Here is a 12,275-nt window from a genome sequence, read left to right as displayed (position 1 = left end):
TCGTCGTCGTCGTCGCCGTTGTCGTCGTCGTCGTCGTCGTCGTCGTTGTGAAAACGATTTAATCCTCCTTAACGATCCCGATTCCGTTGAATTAATTCCATTCAGTTCTCCGTTGGCGAAAAGCTCCGGTCGGGTTGTTCGTACAACGCAATCACAACGGAGTTTTCAGCTCGTTGTGGAATGAGTTATTTGACTCTGCATTTGCGGCAGCACCGCTATTAAATTTATCCATTCGAGGAAGTTTTTCCGCATCCTGATCTCATCTATCATACAGAAATTCCACGTTTGGGGATTTCTAACTGGTTACACTTATATGGACAGTATCCCGTTTAGTTTGATCATGATAAATATGTTTAGCTTTAAATAAATCAAACAATATGACAAACAAAATTGATCATAAACTCGTAATAAAATTATGCCAATTTCGTTAAAATAGTCTGATACGTATGGGAGATAGTGAAGAACATTCATCGACCATCGATGAATATGATATACTCTGATATAAAGATGCAAGAAATCTCAGAACTCTTTAAAACTGGCCTCGTACACGTTTCCGTTCAGAGAATTCTTTCACCTGTATGAAACGAAAAGTAATCACTTCGAAACGCTTTAAGCGAACCTTCGTGGAACGTGTACTCCGTACTCCATCGATCTTGCGTTCGAATCGGCAAGAGCCAGGGGAGCTAGAAAAAGGCAACGATCTCTCAGAGGGACACGGCTTTCGAATCAAAGTTGAAGCATCCATGTGCGATTTCTCTTCGGTTGGCATACATACACTCTTTCTCTTTCTAAAGATATCCGAGAATTCGCATTAATCATTAACGGTGCACAGGCGGAAAAGCATTCGGAGGGCACACGAGAAGACACGTGAATACGAAGCGTTCGTTCGGTTGGTCGGTCGGTCGTATAGAGAGGAAGGGCGTGCATTTAAGACGCGGTGAAAGACTCGGAGGAAATGGTATGGCGCGAGAAGCAAAGAGAAAGAGAGACGAGCAGCATGAAGGAGAGGAGACGCAAGCGATTCACGCGATTCCGCGCGTCCGTTTATGAAAACGAGGCATTCGAAGGTTAGGAGAGGGTTTCTGGAAAAAGAAGGATATCAGCGAATCTATTTGCCGGTCTCTCGCGAGCTACTCTCCCTGGCAGTGGTGTCTCATTAAAATGCTAGCCTCGTTTTCTTTGAAACGAGCCCGGCTCCTGTACCCGTTCCGTTGGTCCAGCCTGTAGTGTGCCTCCTCGGAGCGTTCAGCTTCGCTCTAGCTTTGCTCATCGTCTTCGTAGTTCAACAAAGTGGGAAATGAAGCGAAGCAAACGTCACAAAGAGAGATGGCAAATACGACAAGCTCCATTCCAGCCGGCCAGGTGAGCAGAGAGGGGCCCCTGTCTTCCCAGCCGAGCAAACTAAATGACGGACAAACGTCCCCGCGTTGAATCGTCCGCGGGCCCTGCAATTACACATTCTATGAATAACCAGGCGAGCTTGAACATCCAGCTAACTAGCAGCTATCTCCGGCTGGGAAGATGATTGGTTGGTTGGACGTTGGTCGAGGCCTCGAGCTTCCATCCGTTCGTAGCCTAGAGGCTAGGGTTGGAAAACAGGCAAATGAATTACTATCAGACTCTGGCTACGATTCAGTGTTCTCAGACACGAGTCAGTAGCCGACGAAAGGTCTCGATGTAATACGACCGAGATTGAACAGCCAGATTGAATAATAATCGATGACAGCGCGTTTGAAAAAAACTATGACGTAGCTACGTACGTTCTGATATAAGCACCGTTTTATGGCAGGATTAGGGCATCTCGTTGAACAAAATGAAATATGAAAGATATTTCGTAGCCTGGGTATATTTAGCTTCGGGGTAAAGCGATGTATTGTAAGATGATGATGGGTAAAGTGCTAGCGATGTATCGATTATTTACTGATTTTTTATGTAAACGCGTTATTTTAAAATGTGATATCTTGGAATGTAATAAATATGTGAAAGCATTTCCATGTTATTAGATAAGGTACGTATTACGTATTTGAGATATGGTACGATTTGAAACAACAATTTAAAAACTGTGAATAATTATAGTTTAATTAATTAACAATATTTGTACATTTTTTATAATGTTAAATTAGATGGAAGATAATTATCCTATTCTAGGTACTGAAAACTGGTATATAATTTTAATAAATAGCGAGCTTTATATTTATTAATACATTATAATATTAATAATACATTAATTTCTAGCACGTATCTTTTCCTCCGTGTAATTTAGAACTTAATTAATCTTCTTTTTAATTAAAACTGAAAACATGTGTCATATAAAATACATTAATAGCGAGATATAAAATAATATACTTTACTGCATACAAAATTCCTAAACATTTAATATTTATAATTTTCGATATAAGAGAAATTTTCTTTCGTGCAATGTGAGGTAAAAAGGGAATGAAAGAGAAGAACGAGTAATTAATGGAAGAACCACGAGGAACCAGAACGGAGTGCAAAGAATATAACTCGTTCTGTTTCCTATTTGCATACAGATCCTTCTGGAGCTGGACGCATCTCGGTAATAGAAAAGAAATGAAAAATTCGAGCGAGGAACGCTCAGAAAAGGAACATTAACAAGATACTTACGGTTTCTATTTCGCGTGGCTGAGCTAAACTTTAATTTCTCTCTCAGTTCACGTAATTTTAGCAAGCAATTCGCAATTACAACGAACCTTTAAACTTTTGTTTAAATGGTGCACGTTCTTTGAAATTATTTATCATTAATACCGTATAAAATTATTTATTTAATGAGATCATATAATCTTAGGAAGGATATAAAAATGCTTCCATTCAAACATCATCGTTATTTTTATTACTAACAAATATTGTAGAAGAATTTTGTTCCTTGCCAGCTTCGACCAGTTTAAAACAAAATATTAGATTGTTCAGAAAGTTTCCAGTATTCGTGACAATCGATACAAACGTCTGGTTTGCGTATAACGAGATTCGACGAAATAAGTAGATTTTCAAAGGAAAATCCATTAAATTTCTTGATAAATACGAATCGTTGGTGCAGCGCAACCATAAAGATAGCCACTTTTAACTTACCGCATCGTCCGGTTGTTGGGATATTTACTTTCAAGAAGTCAAATCGCTTGTCACAGGGGACTGGAAACAGAGATAGTCTAAGAACACTTGCCAGCGAATCGTTCAGACTCGCAGAGCTTACTACGAGTTCTTTGGTTGCTCATCCCTTGTCTAAAAGCATACAACTTGATAAAACACTTCGTATCGTTGTACAAGCGTGTTTTCCGCCTACTCCTTTTTCCCATTTATGCGAACATTAATCTTGCAGCCCGTAAATTTTTCAACGCCTCCGCGTTGATCCGAGGTGTTCCTAACCATAACGAGTTACCTACATGTTCAAATAATTATTCAGCCCGTGTAATTTATCCATACGTACCTCTATTGTGATATTTCCGATGTTCTTGATACATTATACGAGCTTCACATAAATTATTGCATAAATCGTATTTCTTAGAACTATTTATTTTATTCAACACTATGATATCGATACAACACTAGTTGTACTTCTACTTCCGTCGCTTCTTTCGCTATTTCTAATTTTATTTTTATTTCTGCTTTTCACGTACTTGAATACCTTGGCGAGCATATCGCGTGTAACAAAAATAGAAGACCATAAAACTGCAAATTTCACGCAACCTAAAAGCGAAAAGGCTTAACACGCTTACTGAAAATTTATGCTTAGCGAAGGCATGCGGCGGTTCGTTGAAAAAAATATTCCGGCAAAAAAGCTTCGTCTGTGCAACGATGATGGCTCCGCATTGGGCGATAGGCGCGGTAGGATGAAGAAAAGGAGATTGCAAGAGTAGGATGACGTAGAGGAGAGTATGAGGCTCGTGAAGGGGACCGTTATAGGAGCACTTCCGGCGTGTTGACACTGCAACCAGTTGACCCGGTTGGTTCAAAGAGAAACAAGCAACCCTGATCGCCGGTCCTGATAGTAGCAATAGAGTCTAGATTACCTCAGCGGTGCTCACGCGTACCCGCCATTGTTAAGGCGAATTGAAGCCACAGAAAATGTCGCCCATCATGGACGAAGATGATTCATGGAAGCACCTCTGTGCCGACGATCGCTGGCAGCGTTGCAGCGGAGTGCATAATCTGAAATGCATGCATCTAGACGGACTCAAAATGACGCGGTAGCCCCATTCGTTTGATCTACTCTCCTCGCGGATTCGACGTGGTTCAGCGAGCGCGTGAACGAGCCGCTCCGTGCGTTGAATCGCGTCGCAATTAGCGTCGTTGACAATTTTTTGACGACAACGAGGGTTCATCGAACAGTTTCGATAAAAAGAGTTTGTCAGGAAATTTTAGTCGAGGTAGACTCGTCTTAAAGCACGTACACGATGTTATAAATGGAAAATGAATAGATACTCTAAAGTTCATAAATATACCATAGAAGTTTGTTTAATTTTAGCAAGATATCGTTTAGTTGGAAAATTGCGAATGAAAGGACTAACAGAGAGTATTCTTTGTATTATCTTTAAAGTTTATTTTTCAAAACTGTCGTGCAATCACGTAAGAGACAAACTTTGGTGGAATCGTTTTATTTTAGAAATATTGCCTTAATATTGGCTTTTTTAATTTTTAGAAAAGTCTTTCCAAATGTACAGCAAGATTATCGTAATTAGTTCTAGTAATAATATTTAATGGATGAAGCACATCAACGAGTCGAATATTTAATTTTAATATACTATTGACAAGTTTCTTCAATTTTTTCCAATTAATGACTTGCTTTAAATAATAATATTTAAAATGATCTTTTAACTTTGACACAGAGGAAAGTACAATTTCGTTCTAGTAAAGTGCAAAACGTACGTTATATATTTTTACCTTGTAGTACAGGGGAACCCTGTTGGGGCGATCTTGCTTCATAAACTTGTTGAAAGTGGCGCGTTAATCTTCAAACAACCGGTGTTGCATACAGTATGAAATCTTCTCCAACGTTTAAATTTCATTTGTCGTATGTAAATGACTTTAGAATTATAAATAGAAAGAATAGTAACTAATGGCGATAAAAGGTCTGACAAAATTTTGATGAATATTTATTGTTCTAACTATAATTATTATATTTCCTTGGAGTTTACGATATTTGATATTATCTGATGACAAATATTTACTGTACTATTCATATCGGGATATCAATTATTTCAGTATTTAGAAAATTTTGTTCGCAAATAATCGTTATATAATTTAAAGGATTTAAAAATATATGTATGCATATTGGATTTTTCATCTAATAAAAAAATCACACTTTTGGAAGCGATGGAATAAAAAGTCCATTTCCAAAGGATAGTAGAACAAAATAATACATACATCGTTGATTGAATAAATCATACGAAAGTGACGCTCTTTTAAAGAAATACGAACAAGATCCTTACACCATCATAAAAGATATAACTTGGAAAACACGAAGTTGGCACCCCGCTGGGGGTAGCCACCCACATGCTATATTTATTTTTATTTTATCTTTTTATTACCAATGAGATATAACACTTTACCAAATTTCCTTCAGGACAAATTGTAAAAACCAAAATAAACTAAAAAAAAAAAAAAAAATAAGGTCGTTAAACCTAATATAATATAAAAGAAATTATAAAAAATATACTAGCATTTTTATTATGTGAATTCTATCTATTTATTTTTTCGTAATTCATATTTTCTGCGACATCAACTAATTCCACATCTAGAATTTCGAAGCTTTCTGTGTACTAAAATCACAGCTGAGACGAGAATTCGTTGCGAATAAAAGTAAAAGCAAAACGCTTCTTCGTTGGTTCACGTTGCTCGTACATTTCGCATCTATCAAATTCCTGAACGAATATCTTGCTCGTGGTGCATTTTGTCGACACAGAGGGAAGAAGGAATTTCGTATCAGAGGAAAATGAATCGTGCACAGGCCGCAGCATGAAGAAATCGTGTTGAAAAACAAATGAAATCTGAATGCGATTCTTTTTACTTTGCTTTCTAGACCCGCTTGCCATTCCTTTAATTTGTTCTTGATGGTAACGTACATCGTTCTTCTACACATACTGATCGGAATCAGTAAATAGATGCACAACAATCGCAAAATAACCGCTTTCGTATACGACAACCTGTTTGACATGCACAGTGTAAAGAAGAGATATTTTTATAAAAAATCAATTAGTTGGATCTTCTTATGGTACCTTGTCGTTGTTCATAATTTATTGGAGGAATTTTGGTAAATTACGCGCAACTTTTCTTTTATAGAATATGACTTATGGTTTAAATAAAAGTTGATACGATGGATCTAAAGAAATAAGAATCATTTGGAAGTACTGTAATGAGGAATAAAATCAATTGTACGGCGCAATTGTTGTCGTGATTTCTAAAAATACATTAGAAATTTTTATTTTCTACTTTTTATTAGAATATACAATATAGTGCGTATTCTTATAATATAACGAAGAAACTCGGATTGTAAATGAGCGAAATAAATTGGAATAATCATTTATTTAAATTTAGTAGCCACCATTATTCAACAGTTACACTTCATTTACATTAATCGTCTCTCGTTTAAGCTCCATTTCTAATTATCATATCAAAGAGAAAGGAAGACACAAAAACACAATAGCTATCATTAAGATCAAGTGACTTTAACAATCTTTGACTTCCTCTCGACCAAAGAAATTCCAAGGAAAAATAGTCGATGGTCCCAAGGAGAGGCTATTCAGCCAACAACTGTGCGAGCAATGATTTCTTCGATGAACTCGCACGATGCTCGAGTCGAGAAAGGAAAACTCGAGAGAAACATGTTGCGAGTTCGTTCCGTTGCTCGAGCCAACTGGCATAAATCTTTGCTCAACCTCGAAACTTCGTCTTATGAGTTAGCAGCGGAAAGATGATGTATCGTAGTGGCGCGTAGGTATGGCTCTGTCCGATAAAGATGTAATTGGAGACTCTGGAGTGAGCGACGGTTGCTCAACAACGCATGATAATCGATCATTTCATCCAGCCTGGTCTTCCTTCAATTATATCTCTTCCGTGCGCATCCTGGACACGTGTATTTCGTAATTGAAAAACTTGACCAAGACTCGGTAGTCGTGTTTGAAATATCTTTCGTCCTACCAGACGCTACGTGGAATAATTTTCCATGATTTCGACCTCGGAACATCGTAAGACCTTTTGTTTCTACTTGGCATCGATTATTCCTCCGAGACAAATTTCGTTCTGTAATGCTCATCCTGCTTTATCGTTTAACTGGAACTAGGGGATCGCACGAGCTTTTATAATCATGCTTTGATCGTTTAGATTTCTTTCATCCTATAGAAATATAGAAAATTAAAGATCGCGATGTAAGATGGAATGGATGGAATTAAAATGAAAATTTCTTTGTCAAACACAGTGATCTGCAAATATTTGTTCCAAGCGATGTATGACTGATATAATTGTGGAAAATGTGTTGTTGAAATTTTCATTACAAGTCCAGATAACAAAAGTTGAAAATCGCGTTTCTGACCAGTTGCAATTTTTAGAAAATTGTCTTATACGTCGTCTAGTAAATTAATGCTTCTAACTTCTCAAAAAATACCGGTCACGCGGTTCAATTGTTAAAAAGTTGTTCAGTTTCAAACGACGTTGCAACAATTTTGAAAGTCATTGCATACGATGATTACGAGTATCGTTTAAGACAGAGTTGATTTCTCCTATTTTTACTTAATGCAATGTTTTCTTGAATTTAATGTAATCATTATTCAAGTAGTTTTATTGGGCACTCAAATCATTTATAAAGAAAGATGTGCGAAGATATCCACGAATTGTCGGACTAATTGAATTTCATTGAAAAATTCCCTCCTTTGTCAGCGTTTCTTAGGTTTTTCAATAGTCGGACTTCGACGATCATTCGTCTTCCACGTCTAGCAAGATCAATTATTCTCGCGGCAAAAGTTTCTTCTCAGTCGTACTGAAGTTCCTCTATCCCATACAGTTCTTACAGGCGTATCTGTGAAATCTCTTGTCGTAATTAATTGAATCAAAGCAAACGTATACTTTCTGAACTTTCCGATTATATAGAAAATAATAAAAGTATCATCAGTATAATAATAATAATAATAATGAAAGATAATATTTTTCTTTTAATTAACGAAATATTGATCTTCTTGCAATCTTTTGTTTATGAAAACGAAACTACATTCTAACATTGAATTGTCTGTTAACATCAACAAGATTCGACTTCCATTCGTTTATGTTAAGATCGGAGTAAATAGATTGCTGACAAAGCTTCGTTTCCCTGACGTTTCTCGTTACCCTACCGGTAAAGTTCAGGTATGCGTCAGTGGAAGGCTAAGACCTTTGGGAATCACACCAACTTGACGCGTTTGCTTTGTACGCACAATAAAAGTGTGTTCGCGTTTACGATCACTTTGTCAAACGAACGACAGTGCGTGTATTCGACATGGGAACAGACACGGTGGCAATGTTGCTACCTTCGGTTACTTTATCGCGTGGAACGCTTGTATTTTCAAAACAGCACACGATACGTACATTGGAAACAATTAACGTGGAAAAAGCTTTGCGTGAGACGAGTCGACCTTTGGGAATACATTTTTCCTACGTGTTCTAACATGAACACTGCACTGCGGAATAACCTTACTTCACAACAGTATTAACTGTTAACTATTCGAAGCCTGTAATTGTAAGTGGAAGCCGTGTAGCCAATATACATCAAAGTCGTGAATTAATGCGTTAAACGGCGACAGACATTGATATAGTCGGACTTATGATTACGGCAGTACGCTTAGAAGCCGTTTGAATCGTAGGTTGCAACAGTCGTTCGCTAAAATTGTTACAGTCTTTCATTAAAGGTCTATGGCATTAATTCTTTGCCACGAGTACTCGACATTTTAAAATCAATGTCCTTGTACTTTTACGTGTACTACGTGTATACTGAATTATAATATTATATTATTATATTATTTATAATTTGTGATAAGAAAATAAATCAGATGAAAAAAAATAAAATTTGCTGATAAGTATAAAAATATATCGACTATACGATATATGTTTACTAATGACCTGCTATAAGCGAAAGCAATTATAAGATTTGTAGGTTCCATGATAAATCAATGGCTCGGAAACCCTAACAAGGTAAGCACTTGTGTTTACATTTTGAGCAAACTTCAGTACAATACAATTTAGTTAAGGCTATCTTGCTCGAAACAAATCATGTAAATTGATTGACCTACTGGCGAAATTGGATTGTTCAGGGAGCTATTCAGTAAGATACATACGCCAGTTGGACGAATTGGGTAATAAATCTTGAAACAAACTCTTATATCGTGCAATGGTAATTGAACGATTAGATAATAGGATTATTGTTTATTTTTATTGTTATTATCCGAATAAAGTAAAGCTCTCGTCGATGGAAATACGGAGAAAGCTCATAAAAGCTCAAAATATTGATTTCGAAAAAAGTTTCAGGAAGCAAAATAAGAATAAGGAAATTACAATGACGCAAGTAAGACACATAGGTGTACTTTACTTCACGTAATCTTCCAACTACTTTTATGATTTTTGTTAAGTCAAAAAATATTTTCCTTGTAGACGATATAGTTTGAGAGAATCTTGAAAACGATATGATTCGATTTCTTCCATGTCTGCTTTCAAAATAAATTTTCAAAATTATTTTCGTTTCTTCTATAACGTTTAAAAGATGTTACTAAATGGATCTGTTCTCAATGTCTGAATTAATAACGGTAGAAAATATTACCAGTCTTGGATCAGTCCGAGGTATCCGACTACTTAAATCCTTCGACCCGTGCCACTAGCTATTCTGACAACATTATTAGCCTGCTCGACGGAATAGAAGCGGCTTGCCCCGAAATTCCTTCATGGCCAGGCCATTGCTCGCTGTTCCGATATGGCGACCCTTTAAAAAGACAATTGCGCGATTTATCGTGATAATCGGGGTTGCCGACATCTGGTATCACGAATTGCGTGGCATTTCGAAGGTTTACCAGAGGAATCTGCCATTTATACGAAGACAATATGAAGACGAAGACCACGATTAAGCGGCAAAGTGGCGGTATTCAGCAGCGGTAGCCTCGAAACAAGAACATCAGCTGGATTCGCGGTCTTTGGTTCCGTTTGGGCTAGTCGTGTCAAGCTGCTCGTACGACGACCCTATATCTCAGTCTATTGGTCCTGCCATCCGAGGAATGGGACACAATGGGACTGGGCAAAGCCAACGGAAACAGCGGGATGGAAGGACGATGGCTGCAAGCGGAGTCGGAGATCCACGAGTTCGCGGAGTTTCGAGCTGTTGGAACAATGGCAACTTGTCCGCTTCTCTCGTGTTCCCTGCTGGATTACGCAGAGGACGCCTGTCCCGGTATACGTGCCTGATAAATAGTTCCTCCTTCTTCGTATAATTCCGGGGATCCACGGTATTGGACTGCACTGCGGAATAGCCGAGCCGAACCCGTCGAGAGAGGCGCCGGTCCCTCAACCGCGTAAATCGGTGTAAAGCCCTGCCTGAAATTGTTTCGTCGACAAGAGAGAGAAAAAAAAAAAAGGAATACGGTCGCTACTACGCCGTCTTGAAGAGAGTAGCGCAATGAAAGGACAAAATTGCACCCGCAGACTAACAAATTGCGGGCTTATGTGCGATGAATGAAACCGCAGAAGACAGCCAGATGAAAACGGTGGCGTGCTTTTTATTGCGTGATGCAATGTGATTCAATCGTGCACAGAGGTGGAGTAGTATTCAAAAGTGCCTGGACACTTACTTAATTTTGTCAAGATGTATTTCTGTCGTAAAAAGATACTGCAGTACAACGATTTATTATTTATCTATAATTTCTGATATACTGAAACATTTTAAATTCAGAAGTAATAATTAAACTGCGGATTTTTATACATTTATGAGAAATTTAAATGTACGAAATATACAAAGTGTACGTGATATATAACATATATATAAAATTTCCAATGCGCTCATTATGGTATTCAAAGAGCGAAAGAGATAAAAGATACTGCAGCACAGCGATTTATTATTTATCTATAATTTCTGATATACTTAAACATTTTAAATTCAAAAGTAATAATTAAACTGCGGATTTTTATACATTTATGAGAAATTTAAATGTACGAAATATACAAAGTGTACGTGATACATAACATATATAAAATTTCCAATGCTCTCATTATGGTATTCAAAGAGCGAAAGAAATCTCGATTTAGGTTCCATTTGAATTCTATTCGCGGCTATATTTTAATATAAATGATACTACGAAGCACACTGTGGATATATAGAGACATAAAACAGATTTAATTACCTCATCACAAGGCAAAGACTGACGAAACATTGTTATCAGAATTTGACGTATTTATGCTTGAACAGAAAATAAAAAATCCCGTGTAGTTCCATACCGACGACCATAACTTACGTTCTTTCTTTTTTAACTCGTTCGTCGGGTTATTTAGCTCTGGCAACCGAATAGCGAAAGACAATATCGAATCAAAAGATAAAGGCCGATAAATAGCCGAACCGGGGCAAAGTAATATTTTTTCGAACATCAATAACGAAGAATCGGTGGAAAAAATGACTACATTTCGAGGGACATGGTATCTTATCGTAAGAAGATCAACGTTCGTCAGGCCTCTATAAATTCTGAAAAGGCAGACTAGCCAATACCGAGAGCTCGAGTCGCAAGCTCTGAGCTTGCGAAATGCCGTTTGCGACCTGATTAATGGACCAGGCTTATGTACCGCAGGCCTTCATCCACTTCAACATCGAGGGCCATCGACTCGAACATTCATCCTCTCGAGCATCTTCGTAATGCGCGTTGCTAGAAGACGATAAGTTAAAAGAAGTGGAAAAAGACCGATAACGATGCTATTGCCTGATCCTCTGTCGATGTATTAAAAAATAAACGAACGCTGTGTTTGAACTTCTGCGAAAGCTCCGTCTTTCCCATTATAAAATATAAATCCGCTTGACGGGATTGCAAAATATTAATTCAACAAAGCGATGTATAGTAGAGGCATTCGTTACGGTATTGTTGGTTTAAGATTAATTAAGATCAGGTATATTTCCTCGAAGGGAAAGTTTGATACTTTATTAATAATTACAAGAAAAAGTAGAAAAACGAAGAGAAAGAAATTTTTATTGATGGAAGGCTCATGACACTTGTAACAACATTATGAAACAAAATTTCTTAGAAGAAAATATTGTATTGAAATAAAATGTA

The 12,275-nt window shown here is 37.3% G+C and overlaps 2 long non-coding RNA genes across 2 annotated transcripts; both read right to left on the bottom strand.

The window, feature by feature from the left end:
* Positions 1-6,518: 6,518 nt before the first annotated feature.
* Positions 6,519-7,288, bottom strand: LOC132912393 (uncharacterized). The gene is made up of 2 exons (XR_009659200.1): positions 7,153-7,288; positions 6,519-7,077 (listed from the first exon to the last, which is right to left on the bottom strand). It is a non-coding gene; the product is annotated as an uncharacterized LOC132912393 (long non-coding RNA).
* A 242-nt stretch (positions 7,289-7,530) lies between these two features.
* On the bottom strand, positions 7,531-8,756 carry LOC132912473 (uncharacterized). Its single transcript, XR_009659217.1, has 2 exons — positions 8,242-8,756; positions 7,531-8,026 (listed from the first exon to the last, which is right to left on the bottom strand). It is a non-coding gene; the product is annotated as an uncharacterized LOC132912473 (long non-coding RNA).
* Between the last annotated feature and the right edge of the window lie 3,519 nt (positions 8,757-12,275).

This window comes from Bombus pascuorum, chromosome 12 (assembly GCF_905332965.1).
Source record: "Bombus pascuorum chromosome 12, iyBomPasc1.1, whole genome shotgun sequence".
NCBI lineage: Eukaryota > Metazoa > Arthropoda > Insecta > Hymenoptera > Apidae > Bombus > Bombus pascuorum.
This window is presented reverse-complemented; position numbering and strand designations above follow the sequence as displayed.